General features: G+C 43.8%; 1 protein-coding gene across 3 annotated transcripts in view; it reads right to left on the bottom strand.

Moving 5' to 3' along the window:
- The window catches only part of grik5 (glutamate receptor, ionotropic, kainate 5), a 120001-nt gene that overhangs the window by 91060 nt on the left and 14806 nt on the right, over window positions 1-14135 (bottom strand). The gene's annotated exons all lie outside the window — the stretch shown is intronic.

The following is a 14135-nucleotide window of genomic DNA, read 5'->3' on the forward strand; positions in this document are numbered from 1 at the left end:
CCACTTACAAGGGTCCTGGTCCAGGGCAGATTTTTTGGCCTGACCAGTTTTGACACATGTCAGGTTGAATGACAGGACACATCAAGGATATATATATATATATATCAACAATTTAAGTTATTTCATGGACAGTGAGTTGAGAGGGAGAAAGGTGCTGACAAAGACGAGACAAAAATGAAAAAAGAGTGAGCTGTCGGCCATAATATTCTACAAAAGAAAACATAATTATTCGCTGATCATTTGCTTTTAATATTCCTCTGTTTTTGTTTGAAACCACCAGGAATCTAGAAGAAGATTCACGCTTTTTAAAGAACTAACATATACAAGTAAAAGTAAAAGTATAAGTACCACTTAATACCAACAAAGTCCCTCTTTCCCTTTTTATTAAACATATTTCTTCACAAATTATCAATCTGTCAACTTTCACACCTAATACACCTCAATTATCCCATTCTAATGTCACATCTTAATAATCCTGTATTCTTCCACAGTCTGCTCCTTTCTGCCTGTAACACAAAAACACTGCTTATTTTCTCTTATGTATTTGATGTAAATGGCGTGCACTATCATCAGTGCACGGGTATCTTTTAAGGATTTGCTGAATGTTGCCAATGTGGAAAGCAAAAAGGAAGAAAGACTGACACGTAGAAAAAGGATTAGCCTACTATTATAGAGGAGCCGTCAGATGCTATAAGACACAACCACATTCCTTCACCCGTTTTCTTTTAAACTGGGGTTGCCTAATCTCCACCCGGACACGCCTTTAGAAAGACTTACTGATTTTTCTGAAGCTTTCACATGAACCTCTGACATGCGATTGGGTTTTAAGAACATCAAGAGGAAAGGCTAAAACACTGACTGCTATGAAATGTGTGAGCTTCTCAATGGGAGGTCCAGGCGGCTGGCAGGCATTGCTGGTTATGTACAGGGTGATTCATAACCGGCAGTCTGCTATGCTGAAGGCCATTAAACTCCAGAGGACTTTATTAACAGCTCACCGTGAACTATTTCCAATCACAGCACTGCCATTCAAAGGCTGTGTCCGTATATATACGGAGCAAATGCATATTGGCAGCCCTCAAGGTAGAATGGTTTAATATTCTGAGAGCGTAGGCATGACTTGGTCTAGCCTGGGAGAGTTACAGTATGAAATTTGTGTTATTGTTATCAACAATACTCGACATTATGAAGTTTATTACAAAATGCCTATCTGAACAAGATGCTTGACAGTTGAGATAATGCTTTCTTAATAGACCTGTCTGAGGCTGTTACGACCCTTGGCTCTCATCAAATGCAAACAACGAGGTGGAAAATGCCATATACTGTTTACGAAGGAATCCCAAACCGTTAATAAAAATATGTTCAAGTGATCAATTATCTTTGGACAAAAAACAAACAAATAATTAAAATAAACGTGCAGATTAAAAAAAAACAAAGTTTAAAGGACGAGCCCTTCACATGTTACGACCCCCGGTCAGTGTGAACAACACAACTCCCCCATAATCCCCCACACAATCCTTTAGCCTTAACCTCTGAAAACATATTTACCTTGACTACAGGGGATGTGTTTAGTTATGTATTATTTTACTTTTTGCTGTTATAAATAGAATAAAAATGTTGCGATTGTTTACATGCACTGCTCAGACCAAAAATAGCAACTACTTTTTCACAAAGCCAGTGACCAAGAAGACAGTACCATTAAAAATGACATCGTAGGACTGTTGGTGTTTTGATGAAATAAATGAACAGCAGAATCTATGACACTATTATTTGGCCTGTAGCTGTTGTTTATAAGTCAAACTGAAAGCTCTTGTTGCTATGGATAAATCTAAAACCCACTTATACATGGCTTTTCTGCCACAGCAATGAACAAGCAGTCCAACCACCTGTGGCGTGGAAACAAACAAACAGGCTTATGCTGGATGGAAGATGGAATTCTAAAAGCTTATATCGGTACATTAAGCAACATCAAAGGTCTGTGCTAGTATCTTCTGGTGAATCCAGATCATTGTCTGGGTCATAACTGGATTAGTTATGTTAGCCTTTAAAACAATTAGTGACCCGCATAAATCAGTTGAATCGTTGTTATTGTTGTTATTAGCAACAGATAGCTAATAACAGTTTTCAATATATCATAAATTGGATGACATTAAAGTAAGACTGTTTGGATAATGCATCCCTTAATAAATAAAATTGCGCTATTAGTGTCAACATAATCGGTGCCAAATTTTGACACATTAAGCATTCAATACATAATAATGTGAGATGTTTCATGTTGACGTGGGCTTTTCGGGTTCACAGGATTCTCTTTTAATCAGGCTCCTCATTTTCACAGTTAGACAAGCAGAAGGGTTAGGACGATAAACATCAGTGACTGAACTTGCGTGGCTTTTCGGCATGCCTTGAGTTGCTTTATCAACATGGCCTCTCGGTTTCTAATGAGCTTCACACCTTCAGCCTCGCCTCATATTTATTCATGATATGCCAATACAGACCACTTCAAAAGACTGTCCGGTTGGCGCGTTCCTCTCACACTCCCTCTCCCAACTTCCCCTTGTTGCAGTCTGGAGTTACAGTAGCCCGTCTTTGGCCTGGCCCCGCTGCACCTGTCTCCCTGCCAGGACTTGAGCTTTTATTTACCGTAAAGCTTCTGCCACAGATCAACACGGCAACTCGGCAGCTGCACACATACATATGTGAGTGAGCCCGATTTTGGCTCGGGATCAGAGCAACAACAAAACGTGGCTGTTCGCTGTTTCACTGGTTTGTTTGATTCCTGTCTTTGAGTCAATTGTTCTTGTAGCAAACACTTTCTAAAATTTCTCAACATTTGTGAACCTGTTGGTATTTTCACATAAGGAGAGAAATATAGTTTAACACATGCAAGAATATTTAGAAGACCACACAAGGCAGTCACTCACATTATAATTACACAAACAAGCCAAACTGCTGCACTCAATATCATGAGAAAACTTAATAAAGAGCTAACAAGATAAATTACTGGAGCTTGTGACTTGATTCCTAAGCAACCAAGCAGTTGTTTTGGCATCTGAAGAGGACTGGCTGACAAATCTTCTCACTTTAGTTTGCTTTATCATTGTCTATCATTGAAATCCTTGACTTAATTGTTATCCTGCCGTTATTTTAATCCTAATCCATTTTCATTGGAATTATGAACATTATAATTCTTGTTAGACAATGCTAGACAATGATTAAAACAAGAAGAGGTACCCAAAACCAGGTACTGTTCAAGTACTGGTTCCCAAAATTGAAAGGTACCCAGCCCCAGAAACGTCAAGAAATTTGCACAAATCAGATACATTTTCTACCTCGTGTTCCCAGTAGGGGTCGCGAATGACTGGAGCCTATTCTAGTGACTTTGGGCCTTAGGCCTTAGGGCCTCCTCTCTCACCCTGACTGCACCAACATCCCAACTCAAAACTTTTGGCGACAGAGCATTCTCCCGAACAGCACCCCGACTCTGGAACTCCATCCCCCAACCTGTCCGCCACTCTCCCTCACTCACAACATTCAAATCCCGCCTAAAAACATACCTCATCACCCAAGCCTATGACCTCCCTGTGATAAAATGTGAATATATGATTATATTTCTGTGATGTATTTTATCTGCATAATAGTGATATTTTATCTGCATCATTAGTCTAAGAGAAGAACGGGTGTGTGACAGCATTTGTTTGTGAAGGGGTCGTAAAGATGGGCCAAAGGATGTTTACCCTAGGGGGGGTGATAACCCAGAGGAGTCTGGGTAATGTTTACCCAAGGCTTGATCTCTACGGAAAAATACCAAGTGCCTTGATGTGAGGCTGACCAATGAGAAATGTGACCCGCCTTTTCCAGAATATCTAATAAAACCAACCAGCATGGGAAAAAACGGTGTGAGACGCGGGGGTCAGACGCAGGAGGGTCAGCCAGGCTCCTTACAACGGCCTGGCTGACACAGTCCCCGCGTTTTCTCCCATGCATGCCACACAAATGTCTGATGTTTCTGTGTCGTTTCATATTCTAAGTTGAATTGTGTTCTCAATGTGTTAAGGAATAGCATCGGGTGTATGTCTAATTCCATGACACTCCCCTACCCCTAGCCTCCTCTACCCCATTGCCTACTCTTCTACCCCCTGTTACATCCCCATCTTTTTCTTTCTACTTCTTCTGTCTTGTTCATTTTATCTGTATATTATTGTGTATTGTACGTGCTGTCCCCCCCTGTCTGTAAATACCCCCCCCTTTTTTATTATGTTCAGCGTCTTTGGGTCACTGAAAAGCGCTATATAAATAAAAGTTATTATTATTATTTATTATTAGGCGGGGTGCACCCTGGACAGACGCCATCAAATTATCACAGGGTTAAAGGTTGAATAGAGAATTTTTGGCAACCAATCAGAGTCTCATTTCCTCGTGGCGTGGACAGCTAAGTAGTTCTCCCACATGTAAATCATTCCCTGCGTCCTACTGCACACCTGCAGCGTCGTTCTGGCTCGTTCCCATGATATCAGCACGTTCCCCTAGCTGCGCATGCGTGGTTGATATGCCCGTGTGTGTTTAGCGAAGCTAGCAGCGAGTTCCTTCAGTGTAGCTCCACGCTTAGGACCACAAAATAAAAATGGCTGAGGGACGACAGAGAAAGACTGTGGCTCAGCGAAAGAGGGGAGACTCTCAAGCTGGCTCAGAAGAGACGGAAATCTGCGGAGACAAGAGATGCGATCCAGCCACACTAATAAACAAACGCATGTATAGCAGCGGCGCTGTTGCATGCTCATGCATGAGGTTTGATGGTAGTCAGCCTCTTGGAAAGAACAAAAGGGTGGGGGGTGAGTGTGCGAATGACCATTTTTTGAAAAAGTGACATCTTAGTGTCATCTTAGTGCGGGTCATCTTAGTGCGGGTCATCTTAGTGCGGGTCATCTTAGTTATAAGAGTGCAGTCTGCACATTTACACTATTGTTGAGCTTGAGTACAGACAAACTGAGCTTGCAGCCTCACACTGTTTGACTGTGGACTGTGGATAGAGCCTGCAGAGTCCAGACAACACGAAAGCTTCAAACCTCTCCTCACATGGTGCAATGTCCTCGCGTTATTGGAGCTACGCACGTATTCTTTCACAAATGTTTACGCCGCTAACAACAGAATATGAGGCAGATTGTCACTATTTGCTATATGCTGTTAAGTATCAGGCACATTCAACCTCTGAATCCCTAAGAACAAGGCAGCGCTCTCACGGGTCTCGTTTGTGCTGTCCCAGCTCTTTCCTGCTCTGTGCAGTAGTAGTGATGCTCGGGTTAGCTTTTAGGACCCATTCGAAATACCAAACAACAGTTTTGCACTAAAGCAGTCTGGATCCTGCAGGAGCCTGACGCATGGTGAAAGCAGACATCTCCAGGTGAGGAAAGTTTGAGCTTAAAGTACAGCTGATTTAAAAAGGGCCTGGTGACAACCTTGCCCAGCTTTACAGACAAATGATAATATGGTTTAAGCATTTTTTTGTGGGGAGTAGCGACAACAATACTAAGCATTACTATGGCAAATGCCAATCGCGCCAAGTTGAACAAAACTTGGCGCGATAACTTCCATCCATCCATCCATTTTCTTCCGCTTTATCCGGGGCCGGGTCGCGGGGCAGCAGTCTAACCAGGGATTCCCCAGACACTTCCTCCAACTCCTCCAGGAGATCCCGAGGCGTTCCCAGGCCAGCCGAGAGACATAGTCTCTCCAGCGTGTCCTGGGTCTTCCCTGGGGCCTCTTCCCGGTGGGACATGCCCGGAACACCTCCCCAGGGAGGCGCCCAGGAGGCATCCAAAACAGATGCCACCTCAGCTGGTTCCTCTTGACGTGGAGAAGCAGCGGCTCTACTCCGAGCTCCCCCCGTGTGGCCGAGCTCCTCACCTTATCTCTAAGGGAGCGCCCAGCCACCCGGCGGAGGAAACTCATTTCGACCGCTTGTATCCGCGATCTTGTTCTTTCGGTCACTACCCAAAGCTCATGACCATAGGTGAGGGTAGGAACGTAGACCGACCGGTAAATAGAGAGCTTTGCCTTTCGGCTCAGCTCCATCACAACGGTCCGATGCAGCAACTGCATCACTGCAGCCGCTGCACCGATCCGCCTGTCGATCTCACGCTCCATCCTTCCCTCACTCGTGAACAAGACCCCGAGATACTTGAACTCCTCCACTTGGGGCAAGGACTCCCCACCCACCTGAAGAGGGCAAGCCACATTTTTCTGGTCGAGAACCATGGCCTCGGATTTGGAGGTGCTGATTCTCATCCCAGCCGCTTCACACTCGGCTGCAAGCCGTCCCAGTGCATGTTGCAGGTCTGAGTTTGATGGAGCCATCAGGACAACATTGTCTGCAAACAGCAGAGATGGAATCCTGTGGTCCCCAAACCGGACACCCTCCGACCCCTGACTGCACCTAGAAATTCTGTCCATAAAAACAATGAACAGAACCGGTTACAAAGGGCAGCCCTGGCGGAGTCCAACATGCACTGGGAACAGGTCTGTCTTACTGCCGGCAATGCGAACACAGCTCCTGCTCCGGTCATACAGGGACCGGACAGCCCTGAGCAAAGGGCCCCAGACCCCGTACTCCTGGAGCACTCCCCAAAGGACGCCCCGAGGGACACGGTCGAAAGCCTTCTCCAGATCCACAAAGCACATGTGGACTGGTTGGGCAAACTCCCATGAACCCTCGAGCACCCGATGGAGAGTATAGAGCTGGTCCAGTGTTCCACGACCGGGACGAAAACCACTCTGCTCCTCCTGAATCCGAGGTTCGACTATTGGTCGGATTCTCCTCTCCAGTACCTTGGAATAGACCTTACCGGGGAGGCTGAGGAGTGTGATCCCTCTGTAGTTGGAACACACCCTCCGGGACCACCACCCCGGTCTACCAGTCCAGAGGCACGGTCCCCGACCGCCACGCGATGTTGCAGAGACGTGTCAGCCAAGACAGTCCTACAACATCTAGAGACTTTAGGTACTCAGGGCGGATTTCATCCACCCCCGGAGCCCTGCCACCGCGATAACTTTATTATCAATATTCAGCTATGTTCAGCTCTGTTGTTCAGATACTGTTAATATGCATTTAAAATATGTATGTGTAATTTCAATTATATTTAAGCACTCACAATATGGCATGACCACTTTTCTCATTTCTATCATACCCAATTGTGTGTTACTGACAGCAGGCCAAGACTGGCCATCAGGAGCACTGGGAATTTTCCCGGTGGGCCCGTGCCCTTTTGGGTCAGTCACTGTCAGACTAGCACAACACATCGCCTGATATCCTACTTCAGTAGCCTACTCTCAATCGGTTTTCCCTTCCTAAGCTCTGCTCTAGTTCTTCGCAGGACCACAGACATGGCCCAGCCCGTTGTCACCCGGGCCGGCCCATGTCAGCCGACAGAGCAATGCAGGACATAGGAGCATCCGATCCCTGAGCCACGCCCAAGTGCCCGTTGATAGGCCTAATATTCGCATAATAGTACAGATAATGCTTAGCCCATTGAATATTAACATTCTTCCCCTAATTATAGACCCTATTCTTAATATAATAAATACTTCACTCCAAAGTGGCTATGTTCCACAGTCCTTCAAACATGCAGTCATTAAACCTCTTCTGAAAAGGCCTAATCTAGATCCCGACCTATTGGTAAACTACAGACCTATTTCAAATCTTCCCTTCGTCTCTAAAATCCTTGAAAAAGTTGTAGTAAAACAGCTTTGTCGCCACCTGCAGGACAATAACTTATTTGAAGTTTTCCAGTCAGGGTTCAGAGCCCACCACAGCACTGAAACTGCACTAGTTAAAGTCACAAATGATTTGTTATTAGCCGCTGACGATGGAATGGTCTCAGTCCTGGTCCTGTTGGACCTCAGCGCAGCGTTTGACACCATCGACCACAACATTCTACTGCAGAGGTTAGAATGTGATGTAGGTGTTGGAGGAACAGCCCTCAGCTGGTTTAAATCCTATCTATCTGATAGGTTCCAATTTGTTAATGTAAACCAGAGCTCCTCACCAAGCTCTAAAGTAATTTACGGTGTGCCACAGGGTTCGGTACTCGGTCCAATTCTGTTTACTCTTTATATGCTGCCATTAGGCAACATTATCAGGTCACATGGCATTAACTTCCACTGCTATGCAGACGACACTCAGCTGTATTTATCAATGAAACCTGATCAGAGCGATCAAGTAGACAGACTTAGTACTTGTGTGAAGGAGATAAAAACCTGGATGACACTAAACTACCTGCTTCTTAACCCTGAAAAAACCGAGGTCATTGTGCTTGGCCCTAAACATCTACGAGACGGTCTATCTGAGCAGATAGCCACACTGGACAATGTCAGTGTAGCCTCCAGTTCTACTGTAAGAAACCTTGGAGTCTTATTTGACCAGGAGCTCTCATTTAAAGCTCATATAAATCAAGCTTGTAAAACAGCCTATTTCCATTTGCGCAACATCGCCAAAATCAGAAGAATCCAGCCTAAAAGTGATGCCGAAAAACTTATCCATGCATTTGTAACGACTAGATTAGACTACTGTAACTCCCTGCTTGCAGCGTGTCCTAAAAGCTCCATAAAAAGCTTTCAACTGGTTCAAAATGCAGCAGCAAGATTACTAACAGGAACAAAAAGAAGAGAGCACATTACGCCGGTGCTGAAGTCTCTTCACTGGCTCCCCGTCGAGTCTAGAATCAAATTCAAAATTCTACTCTTGACCTACAAAGCCATAAATGACATGGCCCCATCCTACCTCAAAGATGCTATAGAACCATATCATCCAAACAGAGCTCTTCGCTCTCAGAATGCTGGCCTTCTGGTGGTGCCAAGAGTCTCTAAAAGTACTGTAGGAGGTAGAGCGTTTAGCTACCAAGCTCCTGTGTTATGGAATCAGCTCCCGACCCATGTTAAATATGCTGACACAGTCTCTTCATTTAAGTCCAGGCTTAAAACGTTCCTCTTCGAAATCGCTTATGGTCAGACTAGTTAGGAACAGAAACATAAACCCACAGCTTCAGCTACGCTGCCCTAGGAGTAACTATGCTGGGGGAAGTATGACAGCTTGAGCACTATCCTCTTCTTCTTCTGACTACTTATGCTATCAAACAATATTTATTTTTTGATTCCACTTGCAAACTGTTCACCGCCTTCTTTTCTTTCTCTCACTCCTGAGGACCTGTGGACCCAGATGCCCCTCCCCTGGTGAAGTGGTCCCTGCCCTGTGTGGACGGTCCCTCATCTGCCTGAAGAGTGGCTCCAGCTCGCTTCCGACGGTCCCTCATCTGCCTGAAGAGTGGGTCCAGCTCGCCTCCGACGGTCCCTCATCTGCCTGAAGAGTGGGTCCAGCTCGCCTCCGACGGTCCCTCTTCTGCCTGAAGAGTGGTTCCAGCTCGACTCAGACGGTCCCTCTTCTGCCTGAAGAGTGGGTCCAGCTCGCCTCCGACGGTCCCTCATCTGCCTGAAGAGTGGGTCCAGCTCGCCTCCGACGGTCCCTCATCTGCCTGAAGAGTGGGTCCAGTTCGCCTCAGTCGGTCCCTCATCTGCCTGAAGAGTGGGTCCAGTTCGCCTCAGTCGATCCCTCATCTGCCTGAAGAGTGGGTCCAGCTCGACTCAGACGGTCCCTCATCTGCCTGAAGAGTGGGTCCAGCTCGACTCAGTCGGTCCCTCATCTGCCTGAAGAGTGGGTCCAGCTCCAGTCTCCTCGTGTCCGTCTGTCCGTCTGTGAGAGTCGGATCTCTCCTTCACTGGAACTCCTCCAGGTTTCTACGCTTTTTTCCCAAAGAGGTTTTTTTGTAGTTTTTCCTGGCCGAGAAGGAGAGTCTAAGGACAGAGGACCCTGGGACATCGTCCCTCGCCACCACAGACATTGTCTGACTCCCTCGCCACCACAGACATTGTCTGACTCCCTCGCCACCACAGACATTGTTGATTCATTTCTCCCTGTGGCCCTCAGAGGCAACTGTTGTTGTTATTTTGGGCCTTACAAAAATAAATTGATTTGATTTGATTTGATAAAAAATAAAAAAAAATTGTGCAGAGCTATCAAAGCATTTTCCTTAGCCGCGCGCATTGTGCTGACATGATGTCTGTAAAGGAGCAAAAACTTGTCCTCAAAAGTTACATAAAACATGAAGCCTGGAGTGTTTAGGGGCCACTTTATACCTTCACAGTTCACTGCACCACGTCCAGGGGCATTTCTAACAAGCACACTCTGGGGCATGAACAGGGTAAGCTTAAACTTATTTTATGTAGTAATTCAATTTAAATAATTCAATTTGGATTTGTATACCAATTAAAACTATTTTGTTTTAAAGTTATAATAGCCTTGCCTTGTATTGTAATAAAAAAGCCTTAAAGCATTTGGGTGTGAGTAACAATAAATTGGGCCAAAATTGCAACAACAGGCCATGCCAAGCTTTATTAGGACAATCTAAAATGCACTAAAACAGAAGAGCACTCCTGGTTTGGAACAAATCCCTGCAGTTATGTTTAAAATAATATACAAAAATATTAGCTTTGTAAGATTATCCAATTGAAAAGATCATTGCAAAATCGCCAGATGCGGTCCTTGCATAGGGGGCCGGTCCTGACCAAAAAGTCCAGGGCTGATTTTTTTCTCCCAGTCACGTGGACTGGACATTAGGAATATAATTTATAGTTTAAAAAAACACATATAAATACAAAGCACTTTTTTTATCCAGCTGTTGCCAATTTTTCGGCAATTTGAGAACTCAGATCCAGAACAGGGCATGCGGCAGTGCGCTTGCCCTGTTTTAAATAATTTTCATCAGCTCGTGTTGAACTGTTTATATGAGGTTTAGAATGACAACTGAACTTCACTGAATTCCGCCGGGTCTATAAATGATCTGGTAGTCATTTTTGTTGAGTTGCCATTTTCAGACTAAATTATGCTTAAACAAACAAGTTTGTCAGAAACTGTTCAAACATTGACGTCCTACATACACCCCACCAGAGAAGACCTGCTTTAACCTTCCATTTGCATGTTCTTGTGAGCAGTGTTGTGCCTGAACGCGTTCATAATTTTGGTGAACGTGAACTGAACGAACGGTATTACTGCTGACGAACGATAATGTGAACGCGTTCATTCTGGTGTCTGTGAACGGCAAATTCGTTCTTTTTATTTTCGTTCAATAAGATGTCAGAGTTAAGTCGCCCAAAAAGAGCCTTTGTCTGGCAAGTGTGACCACACTGCGCATGCGCATCAAAACAAAAAGCAGCATGGACGCGACCGCAACGTGTGGTCAACAGAGCAGCAACGATTTGCCCTGCTACGACCAGTTACGTGAGTTTTCTGATAAGGTCGGTGAGGATGGGAATAATCTAACATTTCTGTGCAAACTTTGCCCAGCAAGTTTTCCCTCATGTTTTTGAGAATATACTGTGGAGTTGAAAGCTGCAACTGCTACTACTACTACTACTACTACTACTACTACTACTACTACTACTACTACTACTACTACTACTACTACTACTACTACTACTACTACTACTACTACTACTACTACTACTACTACTACTACTACTACTACTACTACTACTACTACTACTGGCTGAATGGACAGCAACAAATGGGGGAAGTCTGTCCCTTCAATGTGAATGTATTTGTATTTATTGTGGTTTGGTCAAAAACAAAACAAAAGGTGCTCAACATTCAAGCACAAAACTAAATTCGACATACATTACATTAATGTTTTTTGACGAGGTGTAGGCAGAAGCCAAGGCTTATTGTGCCTACCCTTCTCTCAAACGCTCAACATTGGTGGACATTTTATAGTTCACAAGCAACAGTTCATCAACAAAAACAACACTACATAATACTGGACAGTCTGCTCACAAGTATCCTCCACAAGCATTCAAAGCCGCATTTTCATTCTGCTAAATATTTTTCCATGATTGTTTCCTTAAAGATCCTTTTAAACAGAAATAGAAATGGCATTTTTTAATTCATCGCAACAATTGTTCCATAATTTAACTCCTTTACTTGACAAACAATGTTCCCTCACATACGGTCTGTGTAATGTAAATCCTGGTTGTGTAAGGATTCAAAATTGGATATAAAGATGAAATCTGACACATATTTTCAGCATTAAACTAATAAAATAGTTGCTGCCTGTGGTTGTATTTGGGCTGTGGAAATAATTTAGAACAATTATTGCATAATATTGAAAAAAATAACTGAACTAGTTAATTTTTTGGAGCTGCGAACTTAGTTACATTTTTTTTAATTATGAACTATGAACTGAACTAGTTCATTTTAAAATGTGTGAACTATGAACTGAACTAGTTCATGTAGAAAGTGAACTTTCCCAACATTGCGTGTGAGAAAGCCGAGGGCCTGAGCACTGGAGGTGGTCAGGAAAGAAGATATGGATGAAATTGGTTTGGCCTCTCCTTCCTGATGGCTAATCAATGTGTTTGGGTTTCCCCTTGTGGCTGTGGCCCAAGCAGTTTGAAAGGTGAGCTAACCCCCTTTTCTGCATGAGGGCATGCAGAAACCTGGTCGCCTTAAGCCTGGTAGATTAGGAGCACACTGGAGGAGTTAGCTGCCTTTCTGCTGAGCTATCGCTTCCTATCTCCCCTTCCCTTCTCTGCACTGAATTGGGCCTCTAAGGATACTGCTGTACACACAACTTGTCTTTATTAGCATATTCCTGGATTGGGGCTTTATTTCAAAATGGATAATTGTTACAAGAGCGTTATAATATCAAAGGCATTGTGGTAGAGTCAATAGGGTTGCATTTATAATGGCGCGCTCTGCTCTGAATCCTGCCTTCTGCGCTTAATAGACAGACAAAGTGAGATTGATACATAGAGAGAACAGAGATGATGACACACAGGCAAGCATGTTGATGAATCACACACTCAAAAATATCTACGAACAGAATACAAAAACATTACAACAAGCCAAATAATGCATTGATCTTTGCTGCAGCATTTCCCAATAGGTTTGATGCGAAAATATGAAAGAAAACAATGGTCCCATGTTATGAGGTGACACGCACCATCAGTCACAGATAGCTCCCAGTTACTATGATTACCTCCACTATGTAAATCTATTGAGCAATAAGGCAGGTTATCCCCTTATGAGACAATGCTGTTATCATCATGGATAGAATTTCACCGGCGCGCGCCACTGGCCAACTGTTTGCCACTGATTATGTCCCACCAAGGTTCGATGGCCAAATTGGTAAAATGGTGACAGGGATGGGAAGGTTATGTGCATCTCGGGGCGCTGGATGTGATGGCTCTGTTTTGTCCTCATCTACAACACGCTGTCTGTAAACAATTAATATGCACAGGGGAAATGACACATAATTGCTAAACAGCTAGCTGGCATATTTGGCTTTCCACCATGCAAACAAATTACAGTCTCAAATTATTTATAACTGTAGCGTGAAATGGCATTAAATAAATTCATAAACTCATCCCGGCACCTGGAATGGAAGACCTACTCTAATCCCCCATTTGCGCACTAATACCCAGTACTTATAAACCCTTTCTGTGTTGGGAAGACAGATATATGGGTTAGAGAAGTAAGAAAAAATGACAGTAAATCTCCTATGAATGAATTAGTCACAAATAAATCATAAATCATGATACAGGAAGATTACTTTGACAAGCAATCCATTGTGTAATGTCCATGTCAAGACAGAGAACATTTCGATTTTTATACTTGGGTGCAGATGATAAAGGCAGTGAACTGTTGTTTACTCTCCATTTTACGTTGTGTATTAGGATGTTATTTTGGGCCTGTGGTGGGGTACTTTATAAAGGCCAGGTTATCACACACTGAGAGAGTTTAAGTATTTCTTCCTACATTTATCGTTGAAATATCCCAGCCTCATATATTAGACCATCTATTAGACCAGACCTGGGCATTTGTGGCCCCAGGGGCAAGATGTGGCCCTCGGCATGTTTTAATCCGACCCCTAGAAAGATTTTAGTTTCTATTTTTTGACTGTCTGTAACATCTGTCTGCACTTGTATCCTTAATAAAGATGACATGCAATGAATTAAATAATAGATTCAATAGCTTATATTTGACAGAAAAGTGATATTATATTTTATATTTTACGCAAAAATTGGTGACTCTA

Source organism: Eucyclogobius newberryi, unplaced genomic scaffold, assembly GCF_026437365.1.
Source record: "Eucyclogobius newberryi isolate DKJ021-1_F unplaced genomic scaffold, fEucNew1.0.hap1 SCAF_3, whole genome shotgun sequence".
Lineage (NCBI taxonomy): Eukaryota > Metazoa > Chordata > Actinopteri > Gobiiformes > Gobiidae > Eucyclogobius > Eucyclogobius newberryi.